Source organism: Protopterus annectens, chromosome 10.part0, assembly GCF_019279795.1.
Source record: "Protopterus annectens isolate FY-2018-M chromosome 10.part0, PAN1.0, whole genome shotgun sequence".
Lineage (NCBI taxonomy): Eukaryota > Metazoa > Chordata > Ceratodontiformes > Protopteridae > Protopterus > Protopterus annectens.
Window position 1 is genome coordinate 657,530,277 of NC_056744.1, and position 21,728 is coordinate 657,552,004.

Sequence of the window (21,728 nt, forward strand, 5' to 3'; positions counted from 1 at the left end):
TAAGTGCCAAAATAAAACTAAAACAGACTTTTTCAACCACAAATAGTGTTTGCATGTAGGCACAATACAAAGTGTGATGATATCCTGAAGTAGAGGATGCTGTGTAGTATAATTAATGCATCTTTATTTCTTAAATCAACATGGTGAGGTGGTAGCACTATATCTACAGACCATCTCTGAAACTATTTTATTGTATGCTATTTTGCATAATGCTGTGAACAGACTGGGATTCTAATGTTATCCAATATTGTGAACATAGCTTTAAACAACAGATAGGTTCCACAGCAAACAAGTTGATCTATGAGAGTCATCCCCTTAACGGTTCCATCAGTAAGTTCATCATTCCCTTGCACTCCAATTTTGGAAATTTTTTTTTTTGTAATATTCCTGCACTTGGAGGACATGCACCTATGGCACTGCATGCTGTGATGCCACATGTTGTACTATTAAGCACTCAGTCCCTAAGCTACCAGTTTTTACCAAAACAGTAAGAACACAGTAAGAATAATTATCATGGATCATCTTTGGTGGGTTTGTGGTTGAACTGAATACTGAGAAAGTAAAAACCAAAACAGCAAAAAGGATCTACTACAACCAAGTGGACAAGGTCAGAAGAATGAATCCAGAATTACCAATGTAGCAAAGAAAGCTCAACTTCTGGTGACATTCTCTAAACAAATAATATCTGGTGAAGATGCAGTTAACCAAGTGGATGAGTCACAAACTTCTCCACTTAAGACATTTTTGAAGCAAGCACTGGAATCAGACATGCCTCTTACTAGGTGGCCTTTGACAGCAGCATTTTCCAAAGCATGGTGAACTGTCTGATGGCAAAATATAATGCAGCTAGTAATCCACTTGAAAAGGATTTGCTTGGCATATCTTGCAATTCACTCCTACATTGAAGGAAAGCAATTCTTACTGCGTCAAAATATGCAACCACTTCAGATAAATCTAAGACAACTGTGCACATTAAGGACATGAGCTCCCCTTTCTGGCAAAGTAAAATTTAGAGATGACAAAACAATGAACTGGTTTCAAGACAAGTCTGACATCACTCAAGAAGAAAGAGGGTTGTTCTTAAGGGGCCACCATGCCCTTGCAAAAATACCCAGTCAAGTTTTTTTTTTCCACACAGAGGCCCAAAGCCTGTGGGCAGAAGCAATTTCCAGAAAAGCAATCTTCAACATTAAAACATTAGGGTTCAGAGAACAAAGTTTAAATCCAAATAATGGGAGGGGAATCTTCAAAGGAGGATGCAGATGCAGAAAACCGTTGTGGATCTGCTTTAACAACAACTGCTAAGCCACAAATCAGCCATTCATAAACTCTTAATGGGCAAACTTCAGGCCATGGGTATAACCAAGTCTCAAATATAGTGGCGTCTGAAAGTTCAGTGATGTGGGATGTCACGCCACCCAAATGAAGAGCCTTTTTCTTGGAGAACATGTCTCCTGTGTAGAGCTTCACTTCTGACAACCAAGACAGGAGATGCATTAGGATAAGGGGGTGTACAGAAAAAGCCAAGTCCTAATGTAGAGATGGTTATTGGCTTAACCCTGGGGATACTCAACAGCTAGAGCAAGTAGAGTTTTCTGCATCAACAGGAACCAAAAAGCATAAACATATACCCCTTATTGGCAACAAGGATTAGTTTTCATCTTTTTCTAAAATATGAGAAGGCGCAGCATCACAGGAATGGAGAAAAGGCTTACAGAAATCTCCCCTGCCAAGGAAAGCAGGGAAGATGAACAGCACCTTCTCCCATGTATTGCTGCACAGATAAGAGGCAGACAGCTTCCATCTCTCAGGTGAACAGGTCAGTATGTAGACTGTCCCATTTCGATGACCGATGCACCAAGCACTCCATCCGAATACTCAACTCCAGTACACAACTGAAAAGCAGCTCAGGAAAAGTTTGTTAAAATATCCACTGCACCTAAAACATGTTAAGATCCAATAGTGATACCTCCTCATCTGTTGCCCACTGCTGTATACACTTGGACTAAACACAGTGTGTATTACCATGTATCCTAGTTATATAGTTTAGGAAAAATTTGGCAAATTAATTGTATGATCAAATCAGAAATTGCTTTATGAACAGCTTTCCTTTCACCATCCTAGAGGACACGGCTTTGCAAAGCTTTAATTAGTTGATGTAAAGTCCCTGTTTGGAGGGGGTCAATTTTCTTGCGTCTCCTAGGACCTGGAGGGAAGCTCCCCATATAAACAGTGAAATATTCACAATCAAGACCCTACAGGGATTCAAATGCATTTAGAGAAGCCCCATCTAAAGGCTTGTGTTAACAATCCACCACTCTAGGCCGTACAGGGTCTGACACAAACAGAAACGGTAATACTACAGCCCACTGTAATTCGCATGTTCAAGCATGCAAAAAGTGCTACACAGACTATAGCACCCATTAAACCTAGAAGTACAGCAGGATCCAAGCCTGAACTTCAGAATCCTCATTCACCCCTCCAAGTTTATGGCCGCTTGGGTCTTCCACAAAGGCAGGAATGGCAAATATGGGGGAGTATAAAACTCCATCACAATTAATGCAAGTCTCTGAGAAACTATCAGTTAAGATTCTTTCTTTATGCTTATCCAAGAGACTCCAGACATGGAAATATCTACTCCATGGATGCCACTACAGCAGTGGTGCACAACATCCGGCCCTCAACACAACACCATCCAGCCCCCAGAGAGTAACCAAAAATGTTTAAAAAAAGTGAAAAAATGCTATGCCTTACTCCAGTCACGCAAACTTTGCAGCACGTGCTTGCTTACTTACTTAATTGACTGCAGTTGCGCACACTTCTAATTTTAGCTGCTGAAGTAACTGTTCTTTGTTATTTATAACTTGTAGTCTGTAAACAATAGTAACTTTCTGCAAGAGTTTGTAATAAGTCATGGCTGCAAGCCAGAATACAGTTAAACACAAAAGTTGATGTAGAAAATAGGCAATTTCATGACTGCTGTCTTAAGTAAAAATGCCAGTCACCTGTACCTATTTTTAACTCGTAATGACTTACTATGTTTTGAGGTGGCCCGCAGATTGATTAAGAATTCCTGTAGTGGCCCACCCCACAAAAAGGTTGTGCACCACTGCACTACAGACTTCGTCAAGAAGGTAACCACGAGCCAGTTCTCCAGGTAGTGGAAAGTACTGTAAAACTTAGCACTGAAGTAGCCTTAGCTATCCTGCCAAAGATACAACAGCTGGCCAGCTTCCAAAGCTTAAGGGCACCATCCACATGCCCAAAGAGTTAACCAGCTGAAGTAGAGCTGAAAAGTGGTTTTGACACCAGGGCTATCATGCCAACAGAGAGAGAGCGAGTGAGACAGAGATTGCCCTGAAAATGTTAATGCTAGGAAATAAGTAAAGGTCCTCTCCTTGGTAACAAAAACTTACAAAAAACAGATGCTGCTTCTGCTGCAGCAGTGACCATCTTGAACATCTACTTTTATAAGTTTACTTGCACAACTGTACTATGATCATCATTTGAACACTGCTGCAATAAATAGCCTTATCTACATGGGCAAACTGCCATGGCGTAAACTAATTGGGAGGAAAGATAAAGTACAGTTTTGTACCTACCATAAATGTAGATGTCCGAACTGGATAGCATCTGCAGTCATAACAAATGGGTTGTCCTGTCGTCAGGCAGCCCTTCGGTCGGCCGGATTCCAAAGTCTGGGTCCGGCTTCGGCTGATGTCGCACTTCACCCGACGTCATCTCTGCTGGTCTTCGGGTATAAAGGCATCAGCCGACGCCATTTTCCTCCGTGTTTCTTGCCCCAGATGCCAGTTGCCCTCTTGGAAGGCTAAATTTTGGATAAATGCCAATGTTTCCAAAAGGATAGAAGGCAAACACAAAAAATAAGCATGTATGTACATATATACAAACAAATACACCATAAGAGACTCCCCCCCCCCCCAGCTAGCTATTTGGAGGGTAAATACCCTAGGAGTACCACAGAGGGAAGGAGGGAGGGTAATCCTGACTGCAGATGCTATCCAGTTCGACATCTACATTTATGGTAGGTACAAAACTGTACTATGTCCTTCATGGATGCATCTGCAGTCATAACAAATGGGTAGAATACCATAGCCAACTAGGGAGGAGGAAGAAGAAATTATGGTGGTTAGGATCCCTTGCAGTACAGCAGTGGCAAACCCTGCTCGGGATCTAGAATACAGAGGTAAATTATAATGCTTGGCAAATGTATGCACGGAGGTCCAAGTAGCCGCCTCAATAATGTCCTTGGTTGCCACTCCTCGTAAGAAAGCTGTGGTAGTGGCTGTAGCCCTTGTAGAATGAGGCCTTATGTTCTGTGGAATTGGTTTTCCATGGAAGGAGTAACAGAATCTTATGCAATTTCCTATCCATTTGGAGATTGTCTGTTTGGAAATTGCTTTTCCTTCCCTTCCTGTTGCATAGGCTACAAAAAGCTGGTCAGTTTTTCTGTTACTTTTGGTTCTGTCCAGGTAGTAGCGTAGCTGTCTATGTACATCCAAGGTATGCAGCATTCTTTCCCCTCTGTTTTGTGGATTGGGGAAGAAGGTAGGTAGGTGGATTGCCTGGTTTAAAGACACTCTGGATACCACCTTAGGCATAAATGTAGGATTAGTTCTCATGGACACCCTATCTTGATGGAAGATTAGGAAGGGTTGTCCTGCCATTAAGGCCTGTAGTTCAGAAACACTCCTTGCTGAGGTAATTGCCAGTAGGAAAGCAGTTTTCCATGACAGGTGCTGTAGATCTGCTATTGCTGCTGGTTCAAACGGAGGGAGTGTCAACTTTTCTAGCACAAAGTTCAAGTCCCATGCTGGTAATGGTGGTTTCCTAGGAGGTTTTACATTCTTGATCCCTCTGAGGAACTGCCTGAGTAAAGGATGTGAAAAGACAGGTGGATAAAAGCTGTATTCTGCTGAGATAGCTGATGCATGTATCTTGATGGAGGAATAGGACAGGCCTGTATGTAGAAGCTCTGCCAAATACTCCAGAATGTTAGCAATATCTATATTCGACACATCTTTTCCTCTTTCAGCACTCCAAATGACAAACCTTTTCCATTTTCCTGCATAGTTCCTTCTTGTTGAAGGTCTGCGGGCTTCCAGGATAATGTCTTTAACCCTTTGGGAAAGATTTGGGTTAGTTGCTGCTATGTGATGTTCCAGGCAGTCAGTTGCAAAGTTTTTAGGTTTGGGTGCATGATGCTGTAGTTGTTCTGAGTTAACATCAAAGGCATCGGGTATTGACCACATTTTCTCCTGAGACATGCTCCTCAGCAATGGGTACCAGTGTTGCCTTGGCCAGTTCGGAGCTATCAGGATTATCCTTGGACGTTCCTCTTTGATTTTCAGTAATACCTTGTGTATCAAAGGAAGAGGTGGAAATGCATATGCTGTCAGACCTTTCCAGCTGAAGGAGAGCGAATCCACCTTCCATGCAAGTGGGTGGAATGTCCTTGTGCAGAATTTTTTGAGCTGGTGATTGAGAGGGGAAGCGAATAGATCTATTTGTGGCATTCCCCATTTCTTTGTGATGGTCTTGAAGATGTCCGGTGTAGCATCCATTCGTGAGCATCCGAGGTGGTTCTGCTTAACATGTCTGCTAGGGTTCTCTTTTCCGGTACAAATATTGCCTGTAACTGGATGTTGTAGCTGAGTGCCAGATTCCATAGGTCCAAAGTCATTCTGCATAGGGGGTATGAATGAGTGCCTCCCTGTTTGTTGATGTACCACATGACTGTGGTGTTGTCTGTCCTTATCATCAAATGGCCTTCTTTGAGGAATGGTCTGAATTTTTGGATTGCCAGTTTTACTGCCAGCATTTCTTTTTGGTTTATGTGCAGGTGCAGCTGGTCCTGAGTCCACAATCCTTGTACGCATTTGTCCAGCATGTGCGCCCCCCATCCTAGGTCTGAGGCGTCTGTTGTGATTGTTTGGCTTGTTCGAAAGTTGTGGAAGGATAGGCCTGGGTTTGACTGGCATGCTTGAGCCCACCATAGGAACTCCTGTTTTAGGCATGGGATTAGTGGTATTTCTGCTTCTAGGCTGTGCCTGTGTTGAGATCATAAACTCTTTAGGTACCACTGTAGTTTTCTCATATGCAGTCTGGCATGTGGGACCAAGATTATGCATGATGCCATGAAGCCCAAGGCCTGCAGAACTTTTCTTGCTGTTAGTTTGTTCTGTTTTGTTAATGCCAAGAAGTAAAGAGGGAGTTCTTTTTGTTTTTCTGCAGTTAGGAATGCCATTTGTTTTACTGTGTCCAATTCCGCCCAAGAATGTTCTTGTTTGGGATGGTATCAGCCTTGATTTTTGAAAATTGACTGTGCATCCCAGGGCTTGTAGCAAGTAAATGACCCTTTGTAAATCTGTTGTCAGCTTGCTTTTGTTGTCCGCTTGTAGCAGGTAGTCGTCCAGGTATGGATAAATTTGGATTCCCTGTAGTCTGCAGTGAGCGATTACTGATGCCAGGCATTTTGTGAATACTCTGGGCAGTAGATAAGCCAAAGGGCAATGCTGAGAATTGATAATGCTCTGATCCTGCAAGAAATTTGAGGTATCTTCTGCAATTTGGTCGAATGGGGACGTGCAGGTATGCCTCCTTGAGATCTAGAGTTACCAGCCAACACTCCTTGCCCAGCATGGGAAGAAGTTGCTGTAGGGTCAGCATTTTGAATTTTGGGACAATGATATATGTGTTTAAGATGGACAGGTCGAGAATAGGTCTCCAACTTTTTCTTTTCTTGGTACTAGGAAGAGTCTGGAATAGAATCCTTTGCCCTGTTCTGTTATTGGTACTCTTTCCACAGCTCTCATCTTTGTTAATTCCGTTATCTGCTGTAGAGCTTCTGATTTCTGATTTGGAGGCAGGTTTGGCATTCCTCTTTTACTGGTAAGGTGTGGAAGTGGAACCGTAGCCTTGGTCTATGGTTTGCAAAATCCACTTGTCTTTTGTGATATAGTGCCAATTTTTCGAAAATAAGGCTAACTTTCCGCCTAATGGTGCTGCTATTTGCTCCCTGGTAGGCGGAGTTAGAGCCAAGTCACTGTGATTGTCCTGTTGCAGTGGTAGTGGTTGTGTCTGTGCCTCTGTTATTACCTTGCCACTGTCGTCCTCTGTAGGCACCTCCTCTGGATTGATTTCTGCCTCTGGAGCGTCTATTCCTGCCCCTTTGGGATCTTGTGGAGTCAGGAAAGGACCAATTTTTGGCAGGCCAGTTCCTGCTAAACCTTGGGGGCTGAACCTGTAAGAAATCTTTAACTGTTTGTACAGATTTTGCCTTTTCTTCCATTTTCTTCATTACCTGCTGGGCAGGTGTACCAAATAAACTGGCCTTATCCATAGGAGCATCTAATAGCTTAGCTTTAACATGATCCAGTAAGACCTGCTCTTTCAACCATGCATGTCTTCTTATCACTGTGCCAGTCATGGCTGATCTAAATGAAGCCTCCAGTGCATCATAGCCACATTTTAAGGAATGGTTACTAACCTGTTGTATGTTATTCACCATTTCTAATACATATTTCTTATCTATAGATTCATCAGAGGATACTTTTTTAGTTAACTGATCAAGCATAAACTCTTGGTATTGGATCATGTGAAACTGACAGTTTAAAGCTCTAGCTGAGAGAGTAGCAGAGGTGTAAACTTTTTCGCCGATCTGTCCAAGGACCTGGATTCCCTTTCTGAAGGAATAGGGTTTTTTGCTGTGGTCGAGGCTACTGCCTTAGGCCCCTGGGAAATAGTTTCGGGGTCTGCCAGTGGGGCCTTGTATATGTGGTGATGAGTGTCTGGGACCCTGTAAAATCTATCAGGTTTGGCAGGGGCTGAAGGTAAAGAATCAGGAGCAGTGCAGACATCATTAAATGCATCATCCACAACGGGCAAAACAGGAGGTATAGCTAAGGGCCTATGTTGTGGTAAATGCAGAAAGGTCCTAAGCCTTTTTCTTGAATCTGAGAAATCTTGTCCCTGCCATTGAAATTGTTCTCTCATGGCATGTAAGGTTTCCCCAAAGGAAAATTCCTCTGGTGGAGAGGCAGCTGGAATGGATTCTTCAGCATCGGAGTCTTCATAAGTAGAAAAAGGGATCCTCTGGCTGTTCTGTAATGTCGGAGTCATCCGCAGTGTCATCAGAGGTCACTGGCTCGGGGCTCTGTCCTAGGTCTCTTTTCTGGGGGCTGAGAGGCCCTGTCTGGGTGAGATTGGGATCCCCTAATTAAGGATATTAAATCTTCTGCCAGAGTAAGCATTTGTGAACTAGAGGTGGGCCTGTGTGAGGGAGGTTTAACAGGCACTGACTTAGCAGATTTGTCTGCTTTAGCCCTGGCAAAGGCCTTGATAGACATGGCTGCAGGGGTCTAGCAGCACCACGTGCTGGGGTAGAAACATCCAAAGGGATGGTGTCTGATAACTCACTAGAAACCACAATTGTAGGCAAAATTTCTGAGGCCGATTCAGGTAAGGTAGCAGGAGCCTCAGTAGTAGCCATGGATTCGGCTGAGGATTGACCAGTTTTCTCGGTTTCGCCGAAACCGAGACACTCGCTTGCTTAACCGTGGTTTCGGCGAAACCGCTGGACCGCGAAAGTGTCGGACTTTTTCTTGCGTTTTTTAACAATTTGGGTAGTCGGAGGATCCGACGGCATAATGTAAGCAAAGTCTGAGCCGAAAAATTGTTCAGCAAACTCCGACCGACGCCTGAGCGCTCGGTTGAAGGAAGCGCAGGCTGAACAGGCTGCTACGTCGTGGTCTGGGCCTAAGCAAGGCAGACAGTAAGAGTGGAAATCTTTATGAGGTATTTGTTTCCCACAAGTTAAACAGTTATTGACTTTTTCTGACATCGGCTGAGGCAAGAAAGAGTCCCCAACGGGGTACTTAGCTTTTAGAAGTCTTCGAAGTAGTATTCGGTAGTAGTAATCTCTGGATCGGACCGACCGGCACTTGCGACAGCTTCTGCTTCGGGCGCCACGCGGCAAGAAAGACTGAGGAAAATGGCGTCGGCTGATGCCTTTATACCCGAAGACCAGCAGAGATGACGTCGGGTGAAGTGCGACATCAGCCGAAGCCGGACCCAGACTTTGGAATCCGGCCGACCGAAGGGCTGCCTGACGACAGGACAACCCATTTGTTATGACTGCAGATGCATCCATGAAGAACATCAGTCCAAGATCCCCTGGAGAATAGTCTTAAATCCCAGTATAGAACTGGGCAAGAAACCTTGTTTGTAGTTCTTTGTAAAAAGTATGTACAGAGGACCAAGTTGCTGCTTCTAGAAAACGTCTAGAATCCAATTCTCTCCAAAAAGGCACATTTGAAGCCAAGGCTCTGGTAAAATGGACCTTCAGCATGGCTGGAATTGCCTTGTTCTGTTGGGTATAAACAAAAGGCAATAAGATGAGACAACCATTTGGAAATAGCTTTGACACAGGTTGCCCTATCTTCTAACCTTCACAAGAAATGATCAACTGATCAGGATTCCTGAAAGTTTTAGTTCTGTGAAAGTAATATCAGAGTTGTGTCTGGATTTCCAAAGTATGGACTGCACTTCTCCCTAGTTTTTAGGTACTGGAAAGAAGACTGGGAGATTAACAGCTTTGCTCAAATTAAATTCAGTTAACATGTTTAAGGCATAAAGGAAGGATTAGTTCTTAAGGAATCCCTACGTTTGTGGTAAATGAGATACAAGGTTTACCCTGCATAAAAAACTGTAACACAGACACACTTACAAAAGTCAAGAGTAAACCGCAAAACTGTTTTACTTGTTAAGAATCTCAAGCTAGCCTGATGATCTGGTTCAAATGTAGCAGGTTCAAATGTAGCAGTTATATTTGCAAAGACAAAATTAAGATCCAAAAGAAGCAGCACACGCTTTCTAAGGGGCTTGATACTCAAGACCCCATTGAAAAACATTTTCACATGTGATTGCACTGAAATTTCCATGGGGAAACATGCTGAAATGGCTGACAAGTGTACCTTGTCAGAGGAGTAAGATAGGATTAAAAAAAGGGTTCCGGTTCTTGGCTCAACACCAACTAGAATATCTTTTCCATTTACTAATTTATGACTTTCCAGTATAGCAGGTTTTCTTGGCTCCAATACCTGCGGCATAACATTAGAAAATTGGTTCCTAAATGGCTATTAAGATTATTATCCCAGCAGTTAGTTGCAGTTGCTTGGCATTGTGATGTATCAAACACAGCCCTCCTCCATCTTCTGTGAGCAAGTCCAGTCTGTGAGGAAGATTGTGGCAACTGCCCTTGGCCATATCGAAATGAACAGAGAACCACTGTTGCCAGGGTCAGAAGGAAGTCACCACAATGATATTTGAAAAGTCCTTCTGAACCTTCAGAATGACCCTGAACATTAGTGGAAAGGATGGAAAAGCATACAGGAACATTCCTCCTATCCAAGGACAAAAAAGGCATCATGTTTTCCAGGCCTCTTTACATGAAGTCCTGGATCAAAATTTTAAATGATTGCTGCAACTGGAAGAAAAATATCCAATTCCTGAAAGACCCCCCATTCAGTTTCCATTCATGAAGGCCTGTCCATGTCCTGCTCAGCTTGTCTGACGTAAAATTTTGCTCTGATGGGAAGATGCCTGTACAGTGAGATTGTGCTAAAGCACTACACTGCAGTCTACCATAGCTAGTCTGCAGAGAGGGTAAGACATGATTCCTCCTTGTTTATGTACTATATCACTGTGGTATTTTTTGAAACCACTTGTAACAGTTCTGGGGACCACAGATGACTGAGAAAGTTGGAATCATTTAGGACTGCCAATATATACCCTTACATTTGTGCATTTCTGGTTGTCCTTTTCAGTCATTTTTATCCCCATGGACACCGCCTCACAAGCAAAGTCTGAGGTGTATGTTACAGACTATGCTGTAGCTGGAAAGGAAAATGGGAGACCTGGATTCAAATAAAACTGATCTCTGCCAAAGAAAACTCCCCTCTCACAAACCCCAAACCTAGAATCTGAAATGTCAGGAGATGCAGATACAGAGACCACACTAATGTTAGGGCCACTGAATTTTTCTCATGAGGAATCTTGCTACAGGAACCTGTAGAATCACAGATGCCATGAATCCTAGTATCAAGAGAAATTCCCTTGCTGAGACTTCTGTCTGACTGGAAAATATCAGGAAAGTACAGTTTTGTACCTACCATAAATGTAGATGTCCGATAGGAATGCATCTGCAGTCCTTACAAATGGGTTGTCCTGTCGTCAGGCAGCCCTTCGGTCGGCCGGATTCCAAAGTCTGGGTCTGGCTTCGGCTGGTGTCGCACTTCACCCGACGTCATTGCTGCAGTTACTCGGGTATAAAGGCATCAGCCGACGCCATTTTCCTCAGTGTTTCTTGCCCCAGATGCCAGGTGCCCTCTAGGAAGGCTAAATTTTGATAAATGCCAATGGTTCAAAATATTAGAGAGCAAACAAAAAATAAGCATGTATGTACATATATACAAACAAATACACCATAACAGATTCCCCCAGCTAGCTATAAGAGGGGCAAATACCCTAGGAGTACCACAGAGGGGAAGGAGGGTGGGTAATCCTGACTGCAGATGCATTCCTATCGGACATCTACATTTATGGTAGGTACAAAACTGTACTATGTCCTTCAAGGATGCATCTGCAGTCCTTACAAATGGGTAGAATACCATAGCCAAACTGGGGGAGGAGGAAAGATAGAATTATGGTGTAGTTAAGATCCCTTGCAAAACAGCAGTGGCAAACCTGCTCGGGATCTAGAGTATAAAGGTAAATTATAATGCTTGGCAAATGTATGCACGGAGCTCCAAGTAGCAGCCTCTAAAATGTCTTTGGTAGCCACTCGTAGAAAAGCTGTGGTAGTGGCTGTAGCTCTTGTAGAGTGAGGCCTGATGTTTTCTGGAGTTTTCTTTCCATAGTAGGAGTAACAAAATCTAATGCAATTTCCTATCCACTTAGATATTGTCTGTTTTGTAATTGCTTTCCCTTCCATTCCTGCTGCATATGCTACCAGTAGCTGGTCAGTTTTTCTATTGCTCTTGGTCCTGTCCAGGTAGTAGCGTAATTGTCTGTGTACATCCAAGGTATGCAACAGTCTTTCTCCCCTGTTCTGTGGATTGGGGAAGAATGTAGGTAGGTGGATAGCCTGATTTAAAGATACTCTGGAGACCACCTTAGGCATAAAAGTAGGATTTGTTCTCATGGACACACTATCTTGATGGAAGATCAGAAAGGGTTGTACTGCCATTAATGCCTGTAGCTCAGAAACCCTTCTTGCTGAAGTGATTGCCAGCAGGAAAGCAGTTTTCCATGATAAGTATTGCAATTCTACTGTTGCTGCTGGTTCAAAGGAGGTAGTGTCAATTTTTCTAGCACAAAGTTCAAGTCCCATGCAGGTAATGGTGGCTTCCTAGGAGGTTTTACATTTTTAATTCCTCTCAGAAACTGCCTGAGCAGAGGATGTGAGAAAACTGGAGGATCCAAGTCGTATTCTGCTGAAATAGCTGAGGCATGAATCTTAATGGAAGAGTAGGACAGGCCTTTGTGGAATAGCTCTGCCAAGTATTCCAGGATGTTGGCTATGTTTACCAGTGACACATCTTCCCTTTAGCAGTACTCCAAATGAGATATCTTTTCCATTTTGCTGAATAGGTTTTCCTTGTTGAAGGTCTGCGAGCTTCTAAGATAATGTCCTTAACCCTTTGGGATAAATTTGGGTTAATTTGTCTTATGCAATGTTCCAGGCAGTCAGCTGCAGAGTTTTCAGGTTTGGATGCAGGGTGTTGTAATTGTTCTGAGTTAACAGCAAGGGAACTAGGGGTAAGGGCCATATCTGTTCCCGAGACCTGCTCCTCAGTAATGGGTACCAATGTTGCCTTGGCCAATCTGGAGCTATCAGAATGATCCTTGGACGGTCCTCTTGGATCTTCAATAGCACCTTGTGCATCAAAGGAAGTGGTGGGAATGCATATGCTGACAGATTTTTCCAACTGAAGGATAGGGAGTCCACCTTCCATGCCAGTGGGTGGTACGTCCTGGTGCAGAATCTCTTTAATTGGTGATTGAGTGGGGATGCAAATAAGTCTATTTCTGGGAGACCCCATTTTCTTGTAATGGTTTTGAAGATGTCCGGATGCAGCATCCATTCGTGGGCATCCGTGGTAGTCCTGCTTAATATGTCTGCTAGAGTGTTTTCTTTTCCTGGTACAAAGATTGCTTGTAACTGAATGTTCTAACTCAGGGCCACATTCCAGAGGTCCAGGGCCATCCGGCATAGAGGGTACGAATGTGTGCCTCCCTGCTTGTTGATGTACCACATAACTGTGGTGTTGTCTGTCCTTATCATCAATTGGCCTTGTCGAAGAAATGGTTTGAAAGTCTGAATTGCCAGTTTTACTGCCAGCATTTCCTTTAGGTTTATGTGTAGGCGCAGCTGCTCTTGAGTCCATAAACGCTGTATGCATTTGTTCATCATGTGGCCCCCAACCGAGGTCTGAGGCGTCCGTTGTGATGGTTTGGCTTGGTTGAGTGCTGTGGAAGGGCAATCCTTTGTTTGATTGTCAGGCCTGAGCCCACCATTGGAATTCTTGCTTCAGGCATGGAATTATTGGAATTTGAGTTTCTAGGCTGTGCTTGTGCTGAGACCATAAATTCCTTAGGTACCACTGTAGTTTTCTCATATGCAGTATGGCATGTGGGACCAAAATTATGCAGGATGCCATGAAGCCCAATGCTTGTAGGACTTTTCTTGCTGTTAGATGGTTTTGTTTTGTTAATGCCAAGAAGTAGAGAGGGAGTTGCTCCTGTTTTTCTACTGTTAGGAATGCCATTTGTTTGGATGTGTCCAGCTCCGCACCCAAAAAGGTTATCTTTTGGGATGGTATCAGCCTTGACTTTTTTATATTGACTGTGTATCCCAGGGCTTGTAGAAGGTAAATGACTCTTTTCAAGTCTTCTGCTAGCTTGTTTTTGTTGTCCGCTTGTAGGCAGTCGTCCAGGTAAGGGTAGATTTGGATCCCCTGAAGCCTGCAATGAGCGATTACTGATGCCAGGCATTTCGTGAACACTCTGGGCGCAGTAGATAAGCCAAAGGGCAATGCTGAGAATTGATAATGCTCTGATCCTGCAAGAAATCTGAGGTATCTTCTGCAATTTGGTCGTATGGGGACGTGCAGGTATGCCTCCTTGAGATCTAGAGTTACCAGCCAAGACTCCTTGCCCAGCATGGGAAGAAGCTGCTGTAGGGTCAGCATTTTGAATTTTGGAACAATGAGGAATGTGTTTAAAGCGGACAGATCGAGAATTGGTCTCCATTTGCCTTCTTTCCTTGGTACTAGGAAGAGTCTGGAGTAAAAGCCCTTTCCTTGCTCCATATGTGGTACCTTTTCCACAGCTCTCATCTTTAATAATTGATTTACTTGTTGTAGAGCTTCTGCCTTTTGATTTAGAGGTAGGTTTGGCATTCCTCTCTTTCCTGGTAGAGTATGGAAATGAAATCTGTAACCTTGGTCTATTGTCTGCAAAATCCACTTGTCTCTTGTGATGTAATGCCAGTTCTTTGTAAATAAAGCTAGCTTCCCGCCTAAGGGTGTTTCTAGTTGTTCCCTGGTAAGCGGTGCCAGAGCCAAGTCACTGTGATTGTCCTGTAGTAGTGGTGGTGGCTGTGTCTGTGCCTCGCTGGTTGTTACCCTGCCACTGGCGTCCCCTGTAGGCTTCTCCCTCTTGAACGCCTATTCCTGCCTCTCTGTGCTTTGGAGGAGTCTGGAAAGGACCAATTCTTGGAGGGCCAATTCCTGCTAAACCTTGGAGGTTGGACCTGTAAGAAATCTTTCACTGTTTGGACAGATTTTGCCTTCTCTTCCATCTTCTTCAGCACCTGTTGTGCAGGAGAGCCAAACAAATTGATCTTGTCCATGGGAGCATCTAATAGTTTTGATTTGACATGGTCCGGTAAGGCCTGCTCTTTTAACCATGCATGCCTTCTGATAACTGTGCCAGTCATGGCTGATCTAAAGGAAGCCTCCAGTGCATCATAGCCGCATTTTAAAGAATGGTTACTAACTTGCTGAATGTTATGTACCATTTCCTGAACATATTTCTTGTCTAAAGGTTCATCAGAGGACAGTTTTTTGGTTAACTGGTCTAGCATAAATTCTTGATACTGGATCATATGAAATTGACAGTTCAAGACAGAGTAGCAGAAGTGTAAACTTTTTTACCCCATCTCTCTAAGGACCTGGATTCCCTTCCAGAGGGGAGGGGATTTTTTGGCAGAGGTAGATGCTACAGCCTTAGGCCCCTGGGAGATAGTCTCGGGATCTGCAAAAGGAGCCTTGTATAAATGGTGATGTGTGTCCGGGACCCTGTAGAACCTATCGGGCTTAGCAGGGGCCGGAGGTAATGAATCAAGAGCAGTACAAGCATCATTAAATGCATCATCTACAACGGACAGAACTGGAGGTATAGCTAAAGGCCTATGTTGTGGTAAATGCAAAAAGGTTCTAAGCCTTTTTCTGGAGTCTGAAAAATCTTGGCCCTGCCACTGAAATTGTTCCCTCATAGCATGCAAGGTTTCCCCAAAGGAAAATTCCTCAGGTGGAGAGGCAGAAGGGATGGACTCTTCAGCATCAGAGTCTTCATAAGGAAAAAGGAGCCTCTGGAGGGTCTGTATTATCTGAATCATCAGAGGAATCATCTGTGGAAACTGGCTCAGGGAGCTCTGCTCTAGGCCTCTTCTCTGGAGGTGGGTGAGAGGCCCTGTCTGGGAGAGGTTGGGATCCCCGGATTAAAGAAATGAGATCCTCTGCTAGACTAAGCATTTGGGAACTGGAGCTAGGCCTGTGAGAGGGGGTCTTAACAGGCACAGATTTAGTAGCTTTAGCTGCTTTAGCCCTGGCAAAGGCCTTAATGGACATGGCTGCAGGAGGCCTAGCAGCTCCACGTGCAGGGGTTGAAATATCCAAGGGAATAGTGTCAGATAATTCCTGAGAAACCACAACTGCAGGTTGGATTTCAGAAGCCGATTCCACCAGGTTTGGAAGAGGCCTCGGTAGAAGGTAAGCTTTCGGCTGAAGGAAGAACCGCTTGCTCGTTTTCAGCCGAAACCGAGACACTCATGTTGTCTTAACCGCGTTTCGCCGAAGCCGCGGACCGCGAGTGTCGGTCCTTTGCCTTGCGTTTTTTTGGATATTTGTGAAGTCGGAGGATCCGACGGCATAATATAAGCAAAATCAGAGCTGAAAAACTGCTCAGCAAATTCGACCGGCGCCTAAGCGTCCGTCGGTTAAAAGAAGCACAGGCTAGACAAGCTGCTACGTCGTGGTCTGGGCCTAAACAAGGTAAGCAGTAAGAGTGGAAATCTTTATGAGGTATTTGTTTCCCACAAGTTAAACAGTTATTCACTTTTTCTGACATCGGCTGAGGCAAGAAAGAGTCCCCAACAGGGTACTTAGCTTTTTAGAAGTCTTCGGTAGTAGTAGAAGTATTCGGTAGTAGTAATCTCTGGTTATGACCGACCGGCACTTGCGAACACAGCTTCTGCTTCGGGCGCCAAGCGGCAAGAAAGACTGGAGAAAATGGCGTCGGCTGATGCCTTTATACCAGAGTAAAGTACAGTTTTGTACCTACCATAAATGTAGATGTTCGAAGATCCACATTGCTGCAGTCCTTACTTATGGGTAGTCCGCTGTCCTCGGTCGGCCCGAATACCAAAGTATTAGGCTGACGTCGGTCATGGGCGCACAGCCCTGACATCAGAGCGTCAGGGTATAAAAGAGCATGACCGACGTCATATCCTCAAGTCTTTTCTTGCCCCAGATGTCAGAAGGCCCTAAAAGAAAGACCACAGCCAAAAAACAGAGTACCTTCCCAAAAGATATGCCCAACTACAGCCATCACCCAAACCATATAACCATGCTAAGCTACAGAGGGGAAGGAGGGAGGGAAAATTGGACTGCAGCAATGTGGATCTTCGAACATCTACATTTATGGTAGGTACAAAACTGTACTATGTTCTTCATCTCACATTGCTGCAGTCCTTACATATGGGTAGAATCCCAAAGCAACGGGAAAGGGAGGTTGGCAAAATTATAAAGCATTAGGGGCAGCTAAAATGCCCTGTAATATTGCAGTGGCAAATCCAGCCCTAGACTTAGAATAAAGAGGAAGGTGGTAATGTTTAGAAAAAGTATGTACTGAACTCCAAGTGGCTGCTTCCAAAATATCCTTTGTAGCTACCCCCCTTAGAAAGGCAGTAGAAGTTGCAGTAGCTCTAGTGGAATGAGGTCTGATTCCAGTCGGAATCTCCTTACCATGATGGGAATAACAAAAAGAAATACAAAACGCAATCCATTTAGAAATAGTTTGTTTTGAAACAGGTCTACCCTGTGAACCCAAAGCAAAAGAAACAAACAACTGCTGAGAGTGTCTGAACTCCTTGGTTCTGCTCAAATAATAACGCAACTGCCTGTGAATATCCAAAGTATGCAAAATCTTCTCCCCTTTATTTTGAGGATTTGCATAAAAAGTAGGCAAATGAATAGTTTGGTTTAAGGCCACACTAGAAACCACTTTAGGCATAAAGGAAGGATTAGCACGCAAAGATACCCTATCCTTATGAAAAATCAAGAAAGGCTCCACTGCCATAAGGGCCTGTAATTCAGAAACCCTTCTTGCAGAAGTAATGGCCAACAAAAAAGCAGTTTTCCATGACAAATACTTTAACTCAGCAGTAGCTGCAGGCTCAAAAGGTTGTAGAGTAAGCTTTTCCAACACAAAATTGAGATCCCAAGCAGGAGTAGGAGCTCTACGTGGGGTCTTATGTTCTTTGCCCCTCTGAGAAACTGCTTAAACAAAGGATGAGAGAATAAAGGAGGGTCACAGTCATAATTAGCCGAAATGGCTGCAGCATGAACCTTTATGGAGGAGAAGGACAAACCTTTGTCTAATAACTCAGTAAGATATTGTAAGGAAGCACTCAAATTAGGCTTGGAAACATCAAAGTCCTTCCCTTTGCTCCAAATAAAAATCTCCTCCATTTATCAGCATAAACTTTCCTTGTACTAGGCCTCCTGGCCTCCAAAATAACATTCAAAACTTGTTGTGGAAGCTGAGAACCTCCAGAATCTAAAACAGAATGTGCCAGGCTGTTAGATGCAGAGACTGAATTCTGACATTGAGAAAGTGATTGCCCTCCTGAGACAAAAGGTGTGGAATCAAAGGCAGAGGCCATGGAGGCTCTCGGACCAAACTCCTCAGTAGTGGGTACCAGTGTTGTCGAGGCCAATCCGGTGCTATCAGGATCATGGATGGCTTGTCTTGTCTGGCCTTCAAGAGAACCTTGGGCAGAAGAGGTAGAGGTGGAAAGGCATATACATGAAGATTGTTCCAACTGAATGACAGAGCGTCCACCTTCCAAGCTGTGGGATGAAACCTTTTTGTGCAAAACTTTGGCAACTGGTAATTTAGTGGAGAAGCGAACAGATCTATGTCTGGAGTTCCCCATGACACTGTCAACTTTTGAAATACCTGAGGATCCAATTTCCACTCATGAGGATCCACTATTTGCCTGCTCAATATATCTGCTAAGGAGTTCTGTGCTCCTGGTAGAAATCTTGCCTGAAGATTGAGGTTGTAACTGAGAGCTGTCTCCCACAAAATCATCGCCTGTCTGCAAAGAGGGTACGAATGAGTTCCCCCTTGCTTGTTGATGTACCACATGACAGTTGTGTTGTCTGTTAGAATCAACACCTGCCCTGGGTGAAGTAAATCCTTGAAAGCCATCAATGCAAATTGTACTGCTAACATCTCCTTCAAGTTGATATGCAAATGTTGAAGTCTGGCAGGCCACGTGTCTTGCACCCATTTTCCATTGAGGTGTGCTCCCCAAGCCTTGTCCGAGGCATCCGTCGTTAGAATCTGACTCGCCTCTGGTCGGGTCACAGAGAGTCTTGTTTAGGTGACATTCCTGAGCCCACCACAAAAATTCCTTCTGAATGCAAGGTATTATCTGAATGACAGTGTCTAGATCCTGGCAGTGTTGTGTCCATAGATTTTTGAGATACCACTGAAGCTTCCTCATATGCAATTTGGCATTGGGAAGCACCAGAATACAAGATGCCATGAACCCCAAGGCTTGAAGGACTGTCCTTGCAGTCAGCCTGGACTGTAGAGACATTTGATGGAAATAAAGTGAAAGACTTTTCTGTTTGTCCGGGGTCAAAAAGGCCATCTGGGAAGCTGTATTCAGTCTCACACCCAGAAAGTACATGTCCTGAGAGGGTACTAGACTGGACTTTGTTTCGTTCACAGAATACCCTAGGCATCTTAACACTACCATCACATACTGTAGATGCTGAAGAAGCTCGCCCTTGTCTTGTGCAATAATCAGGCAGTCGTCCAAATAAGGATAAATTTGTATTCCTTCCATCCTGAAAAAGGCTATCACTGGAGCCAGAACCTTTGTGAACACTCTGGGCGCAGTAGATAAGCCAAAGGGCAATGCAGAGAACTGATAATGTAAATTTCCAGCTCGAAAACGCAGGTACTTCCTGCAACTGGGCCCGATAGGAACATGAAGATAAGCCTCTTTTAGATCCAGAGTTACCATCCGGTGATCTTTTCCCAGCAGAGGCAAAAGCTGTTGTAATGTCAACATTTTGAACTTTGGAATGTCCAAATAAGTGTTGAGGAGAGATAAATACAAAATCGCTCTCCACGTGTTCCCTTTCTTTGGTACTAGAAACAGGCGGGAATAAAACCCTAGACCCACTTCTGAAGGAGGTACTGGCTGTATAGCTCCCATGTGAAGAAGTAATGAAATCTGTTTGTGAGCCTCCATCCATTGCCGAGGAGGAATGTCTGGCATACCTTTTAAAGGAGGCAATGTATGGAAATAAAACTTGTAACCTTTGTTTATAATGTCCAACACCCATTTGTCTTGGGTGATTAAAAACCAATTTTGCTTGAAGAGAGCTAGCTTTCCTCCCAAAGGAGCTGCCAGGCAAGAAGAATCTGGCAGCTGAAAATGCAGGTCATTGGGCCTGTTTACGAAAGGACTGGCCCCTACCCTCACCAGCAGATTGAACAGGCGAACTCCATGTACTAGGCCTAAAGGTACTCTGAGCTCTGCCCCTACCACGCCTAGATCTACCCCTAGACTGGGAATCAGAAGAAGGGTACGTCCACCCCTTAGCAGGCCAATTTCTACTAAACTTAGGAGGTTGAACCTGCAAAAAATCTTTAACAGTCTGCATAGACTTAGCCTTGTCCTCCATTTTCTTCAAAACAGACTCCACAGGAGGACCAAACAAAACTTCGGACTGTAAAGGGGCATCCAGAATTCTAGACTTAACATGCTCAGATAAATTCTGATCCTTAAGCCAGGCATGCCTACGAAGAACTGAACCAGTGGCAGCCACTCTAGAAGAAGCCTGCAAAGCATCAAAGCCACACTGCAAAGAATGTTTCCCCACCTGTTCAGAAACATGCACCAAATCTTGCAATTCTTTACACTCTATGCCCTCTGCCAAAGCATCCACTTTAGATTTTAGCTGAGAAATGAGGAAATTCTGATATTTCAACATATGAAACTGGCAATTTAAAGCCCTCATTGCTAAAGTAGAAGAGGTGTACACCTTCTTACCCCATCTGTCCAAAGCTCTAGCTTCCTTATCTAGAGGAACTGGATTCTTTACAACAGAAGCCCTAACACCCTTAGGCCCCTGACTAATAGTTTCTGGGTCCGCCCTAGGACTCTTATATAGATATTTATGAGCCTCAGGTACCCTATAATACCTGTCCGGTTTAACTGGTGCAGGAGGCATAGAATCTGGATTAAATGAGGCCTCCGAAAAAACATCCTGAACAACATCCAAAACAGGAGGAATAGCCAAGGGTCTATGCTGTGGTAAAAACAAGAACTCTCTAAGCCTCTTTCTGGAATCTGAGTAATCCTGTCCTTCCCACTTAAAATGTTCCCTCATAGAGTGTAAGGTTTCTGAAAATGAAAAATCCTCTGGAGGGGAAGCAGAAGGAGTAGAATCCTCTGCATCGGAATCCGAATAAGGAGGAAAATCCTGAATATCTTCAGCAGAAGACTCAGAATCATCTGAGGCCTGCTCCAAACTTTCCAACTCTGGCTCTACCCTGGGCCTCTTATCAGGAGGGGGCATGGAACCTCTAATTAAAGTAATCAAATCTTCTGCCATTTTAAGCATATGCTTCTTAGGTACAGACCCTGAAGAACCAGAACTAACTCCAGAAGAAGGCAAAACAGACCTGCCCTTAGAAGGAGCCCTAGACACAGTAGCAGAAGGCCTAACCCCCTTAGGCAAAGAAGGAAGAATAGTAACCTGAGAGGCCCCTTCAGCCTGACCTGACTCCTGTGAGGCCACATCCTGTAAAATCAAGGTTTCCCCCTGAGACTCAACAGAGACTTCAGCCGGCTCCACCTGTTCCACTGCAGTCTCTAAAGGACTGGCGTCCGAAATGGACGAATCATCCTGCCTAGGCTTTACAGATTTGTCTTTACGCTTCTTCGAAGCGGCCGGAGGATCCGACGGCATATTATAATTACACCGCTTGCCAAAGACTAACCTAGCGCAATCTAGCCTTCTCTTAATAGTGCGCTTATTAAACCTAGCACAAAACCGACACCCAACTACGTGCTCGGTCCCAAGCAAGGGATACAAAGCGAGTGGTAATCCCTA

At 44.1% G+C, this 21,728-nt stretch overlaps 1 protein-coding gene across 1 annotated transcript in view; it reads right to left on the reverse strand.

Annotated features, from left to right (window-relative positions):
- Positions 1-21,728, reverse strand: part of USP24 (ubiquitin specific peptidase 24) — a 4,679,666-nt gene that overhangs the window by 3,930,042 nt on the left and 727,896 nt on the right. The gene's annotated exons all lie outside the window — the stretch shown is intronic.